Source organism: Saimiri boliviensis, chromosome 15 (genome assembly GCF_048565385.1).
Source record: "Saimiri boliviensis isolate mSaiBol1 chromosome 15, mSaiBol1.pri, whole genome shotgun sequence".
Lineage (NCBI taxonomy): Eukaryota > Metazoa > Chordata > Mammalia > Primates > Cebidae > Saimiri > Saimiri boliviensis.
Genome location: NC_133463.1, coordinates 28,193,219 through 28,207,623, shown reverse-complemented (window position 1 = coordinate 28,207,623; position 14,405 = coordinate 28,193,219). Strand labels below are relative to the sequence as shown.

General features: G+C 35.3%; 1 protein-coding gene and 1 pseudogene across 2 annotated transcripts in view; one reads left to right on the top strand and one right to left on the bottom strand.

Annotated features, from left to right (window-relative positions):
• STK3 (serine/threonine kinase 3) overlaps positions 1-14,405 on the bottom strand; it is a 352,673-nt gene that overhangs the window by 176,502 nt on the left and 161,766 nt on the right. The gene's annotated exons all lie outside the window — the stretch shown is intronic.
• On the top strand, positions 2,193-2,984 carry LOC120362315 (ATP synthase peripheral stalk subunit F6, mitochondrial pseudogene; annotated as a pseudogene).

Below are 14,405 nucleotides of genomic sequence, written 5' to 3'. Positions count from 1 at the left end.
TATATATATTTTTTTAATTACAATACACTGACTATAAATATGTTTAACATCATTTCTTATCTTCATTATCCAGATATCTGGGCCAAAAACGTAGGCCAAAAATCCTTGACTTTCATTTACATTTCACATTTAGGCAATCAGAAAATACAGATATCCAGAATCTGGCCACATCTCAACACCTTTACCTTGACTACCCTAGTCCAAGCCACCATCATCTCTTACCTGGACTACTGAAGAAGTAACCTCCTCACTATTCACCTAGCTGCCATTCTTATCCTGCTATGACTTCTTCTCAGTGAAGAACGAGCCCTTTAAATCACACATCAGACCATACCACTCCTCTGCTCGAAAACTTGCAATGGTTTCCTGTTTCACTCAGAGCAAAAGTTAAAGGTCCTGCCATGACATATGAAGGCTTTAAGTGATCTGGTCCCCTTCCATCCCTCTGATCTCATCTCCTACTTCTCTTACCATCTTACCCAGCTCCAGCCACTTAAACCTCCTTACTGTTTCTAAAACATCAAACACACTCTCACATCAGTTTCCTCTGACTAGAAGATTCTTTCCCCAGAAATCTGCATGGCTCATTTACTTAGCTCCTTCACATCTCTACTATAAATCACCTTATTAGACAGACAGGCCTTTCTTGACCATCCTATATGTAATATTACAGACATATCTGTCATTCTGTATCCCTCTTATCCTGCTTTTTCTTCATAGCAGTTATCAGCACCTGATATGTTACAGTTCTGTTTTTTGTTTTCTTTTGTTTGTTGAAATGGAGTCTCACTCTGTTGCCCAGGCTGGAGGACAATGGTACGATCTCAGCTCACTGCAACCTCGGCCTCCCAGGTTCAAGCGATTCTCCTGCCTCAGCCTCCCAAGTAGCTGGGACTACAGGTGCGCAACACCATGCCTGGCTAATTTTTGTATTTTTAGTAGAGACAGGGTTTCACTATTGGCCAGGCTGGTCTCAAACTCCTGACCTCACATGGTCTGCCTGCCTCAGCCTCCCAAAGTGTTGGGATTACAGGCCTGGGTCACTGCATCTGGTTTCTTCGTGTGTGTAATTTATTGTCTTTCCAAACTACAAATGGGCACCTAAGAGACTAGAGCTTTGTTTCATTCACTGCTATATATCAATGAGTGCCTAAAACAGTGTCTGAGCAGGCACTCAATAAATGTGAAATAAATTAATATACCAAGAACTCAGGCTTTCTGAGGGATTTACATTAGTACTGCTTAAAAATCCATAAATCTAGCAAAGAGACAAAACTGAATCACTAGTGGTAACATGTAAAAATTAAAATGTAGCCTTCTAAGAAAGATGGAAGACTTGACAGTAAATGATTAACTACAAAAAGAGTAAAGTATAAATGAGAGATTGGCAACCATGTGAACTCACTTCAAGAGAATAACACCTACAAATGAACATGTGAAAAACTTTATAATAAAACTACATAATTAAGCACAGAGAATAAGACTATGTTGCCAAGATTTGCTAACTTGGCAAACATCCATATTATACTCAGCTTCCCCAATTCCAGATACAAATGGAATTGTGAATTTGGCAACTCACTGGAGAGAAAGACTGCACTACAGTCTGGGTTCACATTAAAGTTACCGCATTCTTCTCAACTTAGATCTGACCTAGAAGAAAATTTTTAACAGATTCTATTGGACAAGTGCCATACTATAGTCAGTAAAGTTCAAAATTAACATTTTAGATGTTAACCTAAATGATTTGTTTTGTTTCCCTAAAACTACACTGTACTAAAAAAAAATACAAATTATGAGTATAAAATGAATTATTTTAAAGAACATTTTGTCAAAGAAAAAGCAATTTATAACACCAGTCCTTCCCTCATATTTTGATTTCATTCATGTAGTGCCTCACCCAGGGCTGAACACATGGTAGCATTCAAGCTGTTCACTGATAAGAGAGAGATAATATTCTTTCCTTCAAGGTTTTTTCAATATAGACCTGGCCACTTCAACCTTCTCAGTTATTAAAAAATACAAATGAAAATTATGTACTCCAAATTTGTATATAAATGTATTAATCATTTATTTAATAATTAGTATATCATAAAGCATAGTATTAGATACTAAAGACACAAAATAAAAATTGCACATGCTGCTATCAATAAATTCATGATGTGAAAGAGAAATCACACAAACTATAATAGAAAATGATAACTTCTATGATCTTGTTGTACACGGGATGCAAAGGAAGCCCAGAAGAAAAGTTCCCAAAACAGGATGTGTACAAGAAAGATGGGAGAAAATACAGGCAAGTAACACTGAGAAGAGGGCAGAGGTAAATCTAATGCTACCTACAAATGATCGTATGGCTAAAGCTAAGGAAGTATCACATAAATAAAGATGTACACAGAGCCCAAGGCCTTATAAGACATCCTTAAGAATTTGGCTGTTAATGGGGAGGATCTTAAGTAAGGGAGTAATATGAGCTGTGTTTCATTTTAGAATGATCAATCTAGCAGTATCATGAAGGTTACTTCGGAAAGGAGACTGAGACGGAAGATTATTAGATCAGTTAGTACTGATCCAGAAGAAGGTAGAATGGTGGCGGCAGTGGTGACTTTGGCAGCTCGGGACTGAGTGCAAGTAACAGAATCAACACGATTCTTCAGAGGCTCTTCAGGTTCTCCTGTGTCTTTCGGTCAGCAGTCTCAGTCCATTTGTGGAGGAACATTGGTGTTACAGCAATGGTGTTTAATAAGGAACTTGATCTTTACAGAAACTCTTCATGAACAAGGTTAGACAATACAAATCTAAGTGACAGACATCTGGAGGATCTGCTGATACTGATTCAGAGTACTACCAATCCAGAGTACCAGCAAGAGCTGGAGAGGCAGCTTTTTAAGCTCAAGCAAGTGTATGGTAAAGCAGACATGAATACATTCCCTAACTTCAAATTTGAAGATCCCCAATTTGAAGTCATTGAAAAACCCCAGGCCTGAAGAAATAAAGTAAGATGAATCTAGTAAGTTGTCAAGGGATAGCTGTACAACTAGCTAGAAGTTTGAGAATAAACATACATTCACAAATGTCAAATGTTCCTTTAGTTTTTATTCCAAATAAATGATTTGGTCATGTGGAATATTAAAAAAAAAAAAACTGGAAGGAAAAATAAAAAGGTAGATGAAAAGAAGGGGATGTTATTTGAGAGAAGGGGATATTATTAAGAAAGTTATAGAGTTGGGAACTGGTGAATAATGAAAACTTGAATCAGCTCAGTGGTAGTGGAGCTGGACAGGAAGGAGGGAAGGAAACATCAACAGGACCTGGTGACTGATTACAGGTGGAAGATGGGACCAGGCTCAGTGGCTCACACCTGTAATGCCGGCACTTTGGGGAGGCCAAGGCAGGCAGTTCACTTGAGTCCAGGAGTTTGAGACCAGACTTGGCAACATGGTGAAACCCTTTCTCTTAAAGAAAAAAAAAAATTAACCAAGGCGGTGAGGGTTATACATGCCTGTAGTCCTAGCTATACAGGAGGCTGAGGTGCGAGGATCACCTGAACCTAGGAAACGGAGGTTGCAGTGAGCGGAGATCATGCTACTGCACTCCAACCTGGGTGATAGAGGTGAGACCCTGTCTCAAAATAAAATTAAAAAGGTGGAAGACTGGACAGAGGAAGGATACCCTTGGTTAATGGCACCACTATCAAACCAGTTGCTTCAATTATATAGTTGGTTCAAATATAAAGGGAGAAACAAGTCTGACGAAAAAATAGTGAAAACAACTTAGAGATATTGGATTTGAATTATCTCAAAATAGTGCAGAAAAGAAAATTATATAAGCAGATTATTAGAAATAAGTTTAGAACTCAAGACAGAGATAAAAGCTAGAGGAAAGCCAAGGAATGGTGATATCCTAGAAATCAAAAAAGGTAAGAGATTTAAGGAAGAGAGAATGATTACCAATGCCAAATAGGAGTAAAGGTGTCAGTAATTTCTGTAGAGTGGTAGGGAAGACACAGCCAAAGTCTGTTCAGGGGTAAATGAGAGGCAACTGGGCAAAGGAAAGCAGCAAGTATCCATTAGTCTTTTTATATGTGGCTGTGAAAGAAAGGTATAAGACAGCAGTAGAGAAAAGTATGAGCCCAAAGGAGAATTGTTGGTCTTTTAAGTCAAAGAGCACATGAGCCTGTAAAGTTCCATAGCAGAGAGGAAACAAGTGATGAGTAGGAAAAACAAAAAACAAAAAACAAACAAAAAAAAAACAAGAAGGAAGAGGCATACCCTTCTATAATACTACAGCCAGAAAAGGGTAAAATGAGGCCGCAAACTTCAGGCACATGTATATGGCCATTTAACTAGGACATTTTTAAGAAATAAACATGCTGTGCTTAGGCTATCTCAGCACTATTGTTAAATTCTTTAATTATGTAACTTTTGACACATTCATGTTAGCATATGTAGTAATAATTATTGCTGTTACTATTACATTTTCTCTATATAGCACTTACTGTGTACAACATAACGTACTAAGTAGTTTTACAAAAATTATTTATTTTAACCCTCACCAAAACCCTATGAAGAAGTATTTCTCCATTTCATATAAGAAAAAACTGAGGCATAGGAAGGTTAAATAACTTGCCCTCAAATACTCAGCAAATATAGAATAGAGTTGAAAATGTAACCCAGATAGTCTACCTCCAAAGCCCATAATCTTAACCATCAAGTTATGCTACTTCTTTACAGGTGGATAAGGAATGCTTTTGGTTACTAACTTAATCTGAGGATAACTATTTTCTAGCAGGAAATATTTCTAATTTAACAACAGATGTAGAAGAAAATTGAGTTTACTGATCAGAAACTTGCTAGACAACATTATAAAGTAAAAAAAAATACAGAATTAAAAGTAATATTATTTAAAACATCTGTACATTTTAATCTGTATAAATATGTACATATAACAATAGCTCTCATCTATATAAATATGTACATGTAACAATGGTTCTTACGTTTTACCAGGCAGCAGAATTTCTTGGTCGGCTAGTTCAAATGCAGATTGCTGAACCTCCTACTTCAAATGCAAATCTCTCCCCCATTACTTACAAAATAAAGTATAACTTGTTCTCAGCATGGCTTACCTTTGGCCATGAGGCATTATCTAATTACTCATCTTTCAATATGCTTTTTGTATATTACCTATTTGTTATGCTTTCCCTAATACAACCATTCCTAATAAAGCCATACATTCCTTCTGTGATTCCAAAACACCTCTAAAATAGTAAAAAGCAGAACAACAATGATAATAATATCAATTAACTTCTGTAAAGTATTCCCCAACGAAACATGAATTACCTCATTTAATCCTTATAACAACTTCTCAGGATAAAGATTATAATTATTCTCACTGAATACATGAGAAAAAAGTGAGACATGGAGAAGTTAAATTGGGCAAGGTAACACAACTAGCAAGTAGAAAAGCTAGGATTCTACCACTGTAATTATACTATATAAGCAATAATAGATTGTTCAATACTTGGATACTATTTAGATACCAGATCTATCTAAGTACTAATGTAAATAATTTCCTTATTCATTTTTATACTTATTTAACTGACATTTACCGACTGCCTATTATATGCCAGGCAGGTTGTTAGGCATTAAAGACTATCAGGTTAAAAAAACAAGGGAAGACCTAGTAGTACCTGCTATCCTGAGACATGGAATCAAGTGAAGAAGACAAATACTAAATTAAAAATCACAGAAATATTTCAATAAATATGTGGTAAAGACAAAAAGTACAAGGTACTCCAGGATTATAATAGGAAGATCTAACCTGTTAATAGTTATTGTACTTTACCTTCAGTGTCCTCTTACAAGAGTGTAAGTTACACAGAATATGAATTTCAGGGTGTCAAATAATTCTATTTCAAAATGACACTTTCAAAATCAAATTAAGTAATTTTCTAAGACCAAAGTCACATAGTTAAAATTTAAGACATATTATTTAAAATGAAATTTAAATTTGTCAGCTTTTTTCTCCCCCTTAGCAAATGTAGCTACTACCTACCTGACACCGAATGTAATAAATGCGAACTATCCAAAACGAATGAAGTGGCATTTTAAAATGTCCTTGCAATATTGGTCACGATAAAGGTAAAATAACATGCCAAGTTCCTGACAATCCTAGTAGTGCATAAAGTACTTCCATTTTGAACAACGCTAACTTTCTTATGATTGAATTAGATCCATGACTTAATATACATCATTTGTAAGATTTTCTTTTTTTTTTCCCCAAAAAGCAGACTTCTTTCATAGTAAATTTCAAAATGAAAACCAATACTTTTTTACAGAGGAAAAATGCCTAAAAGTCCAAATACTGATCTTACAAAGAGACATGAAAGGTAAAATCAAGTATGAACCAGGCCTGGATCCCCGTATCTTCGGTTTCTATTTATCAAACAGAAAAATCTTTCCAACTTTCTCCTTTCCTGTATAAGACCAAAACTATGCAATATTCTGTTTGTATTACAATTACACTAATTCAATGCAGGTCACTTGCTTTTTACTGAGTCCAGATGACATTCAATAAACTAAACATGGGCCAATTAGTTTAAAAAAAAAAAAAGGGAAGAGAAGAAAAGAAAAAAGGAAGAAAGGAGTGTGTTCTGATTGCCTTTGGGTAGGTCATACAGTGGCTACAGAGCATCACAGCCTGAACTTCATTTTGGCTAACACCAACCATACGGCTAACATTAAGGACTAGCATGTTTTATTCCTTTCAGATTTCTCTCACATTTGGAAATTCCAATTTAAATACATTTTCTGGTGAAAGTGAGGACAGCACTCCTGCATAATATCAGTTGTCCCCTACTTCAACTCTAATGTCTTATTTTGGAGCTACTAAAATGGAATCTGCACAATATCTAAAAAAGTATAATAATCCTTTTGAAACCTTTTTTTTTTAACTTATTACAGTTATAAATGAGCAAATGAAAGTGATGATTTAGCTGACACAAACCCACAAAAAAAAAAAAGATGGTCGAAGGCTATGAAGTTTCAACATCAATGTTTGTAATTTCAAATCAACCTGAACTAACAGACAATTAGGCATATGATAAATGAAGTAACAGAAATATTAATAACTAAAGGCAATACTATTTTTAAATATTTTATCAGGTGTTGGCACCCGACATTTCCTTATAATCTATCATGTAACGAAATCTGTTTACTATTCCTTTTAAACTCTCTACTCATGCTACATTAGTTGTGTTTCTAGAAATAAATAATAAACCCTGCTCACTAATTTTTTTTTTTTTTGGCTAAGAAATTTTTTAAAAGTTGTAACTAAGTTTAAATATACATAGAATTGTAATTTGATATCTGACTGCATTCATACAAAAACCTACATTAATTAGTTCCTCAGATAAATTTACACTTTATCAATTGTTGGTATTTTAAATTAAAAAGTACTCAAAAGAAACTATTTATTCAGCATTATTACAAAAATGGAAGTTTTCAAATACATAAATTAGCCTGATTTTTTAAATTTGTCACTTATTTAGCCTAATTTTTTAATACTTCTCTAAATTTAACTGAAGAATATTATATTCCTGCAAGTGTTCGTGAACACAAAGATACAGTAATAAAGATGGAAATTATTTACTCTAACAATTCTGACTGCATGACTGTTAAATCACTTACATACGGCCAAATGATCTACAAGGAAGCAGGGAGGTCCTGAAATTGTATACTCATATCCATTTTCAACTACTGCACAGGTGACACAACCAATCAAGGCATTACTGAAACAGAATGGGAATAGAAAGCACTTAGTGCATAAAAGTGACTTCTTTAGACAAAAATGTAGAGGTTAGCTTGTGACCAAGGTGGAAGAAACAGCAGCACCATTCCTCCATCGCTTGCTCATATTAAGAGAAAACTGAGACCATTAAGAGGCAAAGGACAGAGGACATCACGACCAGCAAAGAGACAGGCAGGAGTGGGGTCAGAGCACAAGAACAGTATTAAGAGTCAAACATGGAGCACAGAAGACACGGTTTAAAATGTCAGTTTCACTCAACTATTTATAGGAGAGTTCTCACATATCATTCAATCAATAAGCATTATTCCCAAAAACCTGGAAATAACATTATAACAAAATGTTGATTATGTAGAAACCTTATTTAATACAGTAATTACTATTTAGAAAAGAGCAAATACAGTAAATATTAAGTAAAAATTAACAATTAAAATGGGCTTATGGTCTGAAATATAATAGTACATATTATGGGAAAGGACTACTGGTCTAACATCTATGCCTAAAGCTGTGAAAAGGCAACAGTTATACGAATCTGTCGAAATAGTACACTAAAAATTACAATAGGGAGAAAAAAAATTTTTTTTTTTGAAACAAGGTCTTACTCTGTCACCCACACTGGAGTGTGCTGGCATGAGCACGGCTCACTGCAGTCTCAACCTCCTGGGCTCAGTTGATACTTTTATCTCAGGTTCCCCAGTAGCTGGGACTACAGGCACATGCCACCACACCCAGCTAACTGTTTTTGTATTGTTTTTACAGACAGGGTTTTTCCATGTTGCCCAGGCTGGCCTGAAATTCCTAGGCTCAAGCGATCCACCCGCCTCAGCTTCCCAAAGTGCTGGGATTACAAGAATGAGGCAACATTCCCAGACCAATATGGATATTAACCCTCCTGAAATAGACAGGATTTTAAAATGCAATACTCAGTTTCAATGTTGAAATGTGTTCTTCTTTTATTGAAAATGACATGGCACTATGAAAGCTTTCTTCTGACACAGGAATTTTTAGACTTTCACACAACAAATTTTCATAATGTTTACTACTTTCAATAAGCTTCATGAGTATTAAAGATATGGGGAAAATTTACTTTTTGTTTTTTCATTTACTTTTCAAAACCACAGGCATATAGTAATAGTTCATTATGCTTTTACAACCACATTTGATCTCATGTCAATGATATCTTTCATATCTTTTTACGTGTTTTTCGATGTTAATGTGCAGGTTTATTTGTTAACTTTATATAGCAAGAAACAAAGATACACCTTTGTTCAATTTAAGTATTTTGGCTCCTGGCCAGGCGTGGTGGCTCACACTTGTAATCCCAGCACTTCGGGAGGCTGAGGCAGGTGGATCACCTGAGGTCAGTACCAGCCTGGCCAACATTGTCAAAACCTGTCTTTACCAAAAATATAAAAACTTGCAAGGAGTGGTGGTGCATGCCTGTAATCCAAGCTGCTTGGGAGGCTGAGACAGGACTTATTTGTTACACGTTATTCCATATTCCCTGTTCTACTCTATTCTACTCATTCAGAGACAATCTCACACGTCACCCAGGCTGGTGTGCAGTGGCACAATCACGGCTCACTGAAGCCTCAACCTCCTGGGCTCAAGCGATTCTCCCACCTAAGCCTCCTAAGTAGCTGGGACTACAGGCAGAAGCCACTACACCAGGCTAATTTTTATACTGAAGACATGGGGTTTCACCATGTTGTCCAGGCTGACCTAGAACTCCTGAGCTCAAGTGATCCACCTACCTTGCCTCCCAAAGTGCTGGGATTACATACAGGCTTGAGCAACTATGCCTGGCCTCCATATTTATTTCATTCAAAAAATTTTTATATACAAAATTGTGGCAAAATTTCAAGGAAGAATATATTCTTTTGTAGTTCTATGATCTAGTGGAAAAAAGTGATATAAAAAACAAATGTTAATGATACACACTAGTGAAGGGTTCCTAATTAACTTTGATTTTATTCTCAATCTATTTTATACTACCATTCTTCTTATGAAAATATCTTCAACATTTCATTGTACCAATAAACAATACAATAATTAACAATCTGCATTCATTACTAAAGTATTAAATTTAAAACTTAAAGCACCTACTTGAAAGGAACATTCCAGTATAATTTAATTATTCTTGGTCATTTGCTCATATTTCCTTCTTTATAAATATAGTATACCTAACAAATTTCTATATAAGCATAATTATAAATATTATCAAGTTTTATCATTTTTATTCTAATAAGGAAAACATATGCTCAAATAATGGAATTTAATTATAAAAACTATTTTCTAGTTCATTGAAAAAACATAAAAAAAGGATGATTAAACTATACCAGTCTTAAATATTTAAGAGTAAAATACTATGCTTATTTATACCGCTATATTTATATGTTATATGGTCTATATATTATACACTATAGTAATATGTATTTATATACCTATAAAAATATTACTACATATAATGCTGGCTTTCCAAATACATTTCCTAATTTCCTTTATTTACTACTTTAAGTTTGTAGTTTATAATTTACACATTTCCTAGCACTATATCTTCCCCACAAGAAGATTTCATTTCTAATGGTTACTAACATAGAATGTTTAAGGATTAGTTAATTATAGGTTGGTTACTGAATCCGCAAAATATTTAGATCTTTTATTTCCATTGTTCTCTCCTGCTAACTAATTTTGGACCATGTTACTGTTTTATTAAGCTAAAGATCCAAATTAGCTAAATTCTTGCCCTCCCAATCAGGAGGCAGTCTAAAGCAAAGGTGTTAACGACTTTAAGTTCTGCTGAAATTTATCTATTCATCAGTTCTCTACCACTTTGTCAAATCTGACCCAATCTAGTGCCAAAAGAACATCCTTAAATATTAAGACTTTTATCTCTGGCATATAAAATTCGTTCATGCAACAAATATGTACTGAGTAACCACTATGGGCCAAACACTGTTATAGTGCTTAACATACATTAGTGAACAGAAGAATAAAAAATTCCTGCCCTCATGTAGCTTACACTAGTGTTGCCAATTTACAAACTCTGTGTTGTGCTCCACACCAAGAATACAAAAATGAAGATACTACACCTTCCTTAAAGAAGATTTAATCTACTTAAGGCAACAAAAAAGTCATCAGTGCAATTTATCATATAATGCTAAAATATATATAGGTAAATAGTAGCAAAAGCATATACAAAGTTCCATGAGAGTAGAGAGGAAGAAGCTTCTGTAAAGATGTTACTGAGTATCACAAAGACTATAATTCTCTTTGTCTGTAACAATCAGGCATTCCAACTTGAGAACAGATATGCCTAAGACAGTAATACAGCTTCATATCTAACTCTATGTTATGTTTCTCAGGGCTAAATCAAGGTGCTACTTTATAGACCTTCATAATTTATGTCCTCTTAGCATCTTCAAGAGTTAATGGAAAAGGAGAAAAAATTCTAATCACTACATACTGACACCTGTTAGTAGCCAAGAAAAGTTCCCAAAGAACGACAATTTAAAAAATTAACATATACAATTTCTAGGTTAACGATGGGCCTTAATAATCCCTACCATTGCAATACAGACAGACAAATATCACAAGTTCTCAGTTTTATGTGGGAGCTCAAACCAGTGGATCTCATGACAGAGTAACCTTACCATCTCACCAGAGGCCAGGAAGGGGAGCGGGGAGGGAGGGGGAAAATGGATTTTAAAAAGGATATAAATGTATTTATTGCCACTGAGCTGTATACTTAAAAGTGTTGAAGATGGTAAATTTTAAAAATATTTTCAATAGTAATATTAATAATTATCCTTACCATCCTTACCTCTTACATTAAGACATTAGTTATCACTTACTAAGTGCCTTCAGCAGGAAAGGCACTGTGTACATCCTTTATATAACATTATTTCTAAGGCTTAAACCTTCAGAAGATTAGTCTTTTATTACCCAGTTTATCATGTATGAAGACTTAGGGTGGGCGAGATTGTATAATTTGCCCAAGGTTGTACACCATTTGGCCCAGAATATTTAAAAAATCCTTATGAACATAAAGCCAAGGATCTTTTCACTCTACCTCATAGCTGCCCACTCCCATAAAGAATCTAATATTGAAGAATATTAATTCCTCTTCTATGTTTATTTCTAACCATCCTATATGCAGATACATATGTAAACTAATCTAAAACAGTTTATATCCTTGTTGAAAACATAATCACATATGATTACCTAGCCTCCTAACCTAGACAGGCAGAAGGAAGAATGAACAAAATCTCAAGTATAATGATATCCAAAACTGTTTACTGCAGTGTTCTTATAAATATTCAATGGCAAGTCCATTTGACTGACATTATTTCTAAAAGAACAATTAGGTTGGTACAGTGCTCACATCTGTAATCTCAGCTTTTGGGAGGGCACGGCGGGAAGATCACTTGAGCCCAGGAGTTTGGGACCAGCCTGAGCAATATAAGGAGACCCCTGTCTCTACAAAAAAGTTTAAAAATTAGCTGGGTGTGGCCGGGCACGGTGGCTCACGCCTGTAATCCCAGCACTTTGGGAGGCCGAGGCAGGTGGATCACGAGGTCAAGAGATCGAGACCATCCTGGTCAACATGGTGAAACCCCGTCTCTACTAAAAATACAAAAAATTAGCTGGGCATGGTGGTGCGTGCCTATAATCCCAGCTACTCAGGAGGCTGAGGCAGGAGAATTGCCTGAACCCAGGAGGCAGAGGGTGTGGTGAGCCGAGATCGCGCCATTGCACTCCAGCCTGGGTAACAAGAGTGAAACTCTGTCCCCCCCACAAAAAAAAAAAAAATTAGCTGGGTGTGGTAGTACATGTCTGTAGTCTCAGCTACTCTGGAGGCTGAGGTGGGAGGATCCCTTAAGCCTGGGAGATCAAGGTTGCAGTGAGCCATGATTGCTTTCCACTCCCTTGCATCCTGGGCAACAGAGAGCTCAAAAAATAATAAATAATAAAAGCACAATTAAAAAAAAATAAACTTACCTTGAGAACTTTGTAACACCTTTATTATCCCCATATTAATCTTCTATTAATGTCCTTCTGGTTCACTCCAGCCACACTGGCCTCCTGGCTAAAAATCAAAGAGCCAAGCATGTTCCCATCTCACACAGACTTTGCACTGCCTGTTCTTTCCAACCAAGGCAGTCTTACCACAGATGGCTCACTACCTTGTGTTCTTCAGTATTTAGCTTAAATATCTCCTTCTTAACAAGGCATCCTCGACTACCATTTAAAAGTACAATCAGACCTTCATACTCCCTATGTATTCTTCAAAGTACTAATCACCATCCAATGATATATTTTACATACTTGTTACATTTATTATGCCTGACCCAACCAGAATATAAACACAATGAAGGCAGTAATTTTTGTTTTATTCAAAGCTATATATCCTGCCCTTAGAAAAGTGGGTGATGCACAACAAATATCAGTTGGCTGAATAAATGAACTTTGTGGCCAGGTACAGTGGCTCATGCCTATAATCCCAGCACTTTGGCAGGCCAAAGGGAGGATTGCTTGTGCCTAGGAGTTCAAGACCAGCCTGGGCAGCATAGTGTGACTTCATCTCTACAAAAAAACTTAAAAATTGGCTGGGTGCGGTGGCATGCACCTGTAGTCCCAGCTATTCAGGTCTACTTGGGCTGAAGTGGGAAAATCTCTCAAGCCTAGGTATTTGAGGCTGCAGTTACTATGATCATATCACTGCACTCCAGCATAGGCAACAGAGCAAGACCCCAACTCAAAAATAATAACAACAACAATAATAAATGAGCTTCATTATTTGCAACCTAAAGAGGTTTTTATGTAAGTTAAATTTCATCACTGCTAAATAATTCAATTAAAGATTTCTTTTAAAGCATAGTTTTATATTATTTGGCACATACTAAACTCTCTATTCTTATAAAATGTTTGCCTCCTTATTCTGGCCAACAATCTTCTTTTCATTGCTCATTAGAAGTTTAACATGATAAAAATCAGTGTTTGACTTTAAAAGTCAAAGTATGAATGAAACCAAACTTGTGCAGACACATCTATTAGCTCTCATTTCAATAAACTATTATTATTAAACCCATAATCTTTTGAGAGAGTAATTTCTAGATTAAATATTAAAATTAAGATTTTCTCTGATGCTTCATGCATCCATTATATTGAATGCATTTGTTTAATATTTCTAAATCTTTAGAAAAGCTTCTGAGAAAACTGAGTTCCTTACATTGTTTACAGTCTGTGACCAAATATTTTGAGGACATTCTCATGAATAAAGGGTACCAAATGCAATAGAAATTATAATGCTACATCATAACTTAAGCTTTAAATTATCTATGTCTTTTATGTTTAACAAAAAAAAATCTATTATCCAAAACTATTTATTATTTTTTCTCAACAATAATCTTTTTCTCCTAAGGTAAATGAAGGCATACGACTCCTCCCCAATTATACAACTTTTTATTATTTGAATTAAATAATTAACTGATACCAGCATGTTTTAATATCATCCCTACACATTTAGAAGAAGTAAATAACCTAGAGATCAAAATACAAAGTAAGACCATAAAAACAGAAGTTTTTCATTGCCATCTCTC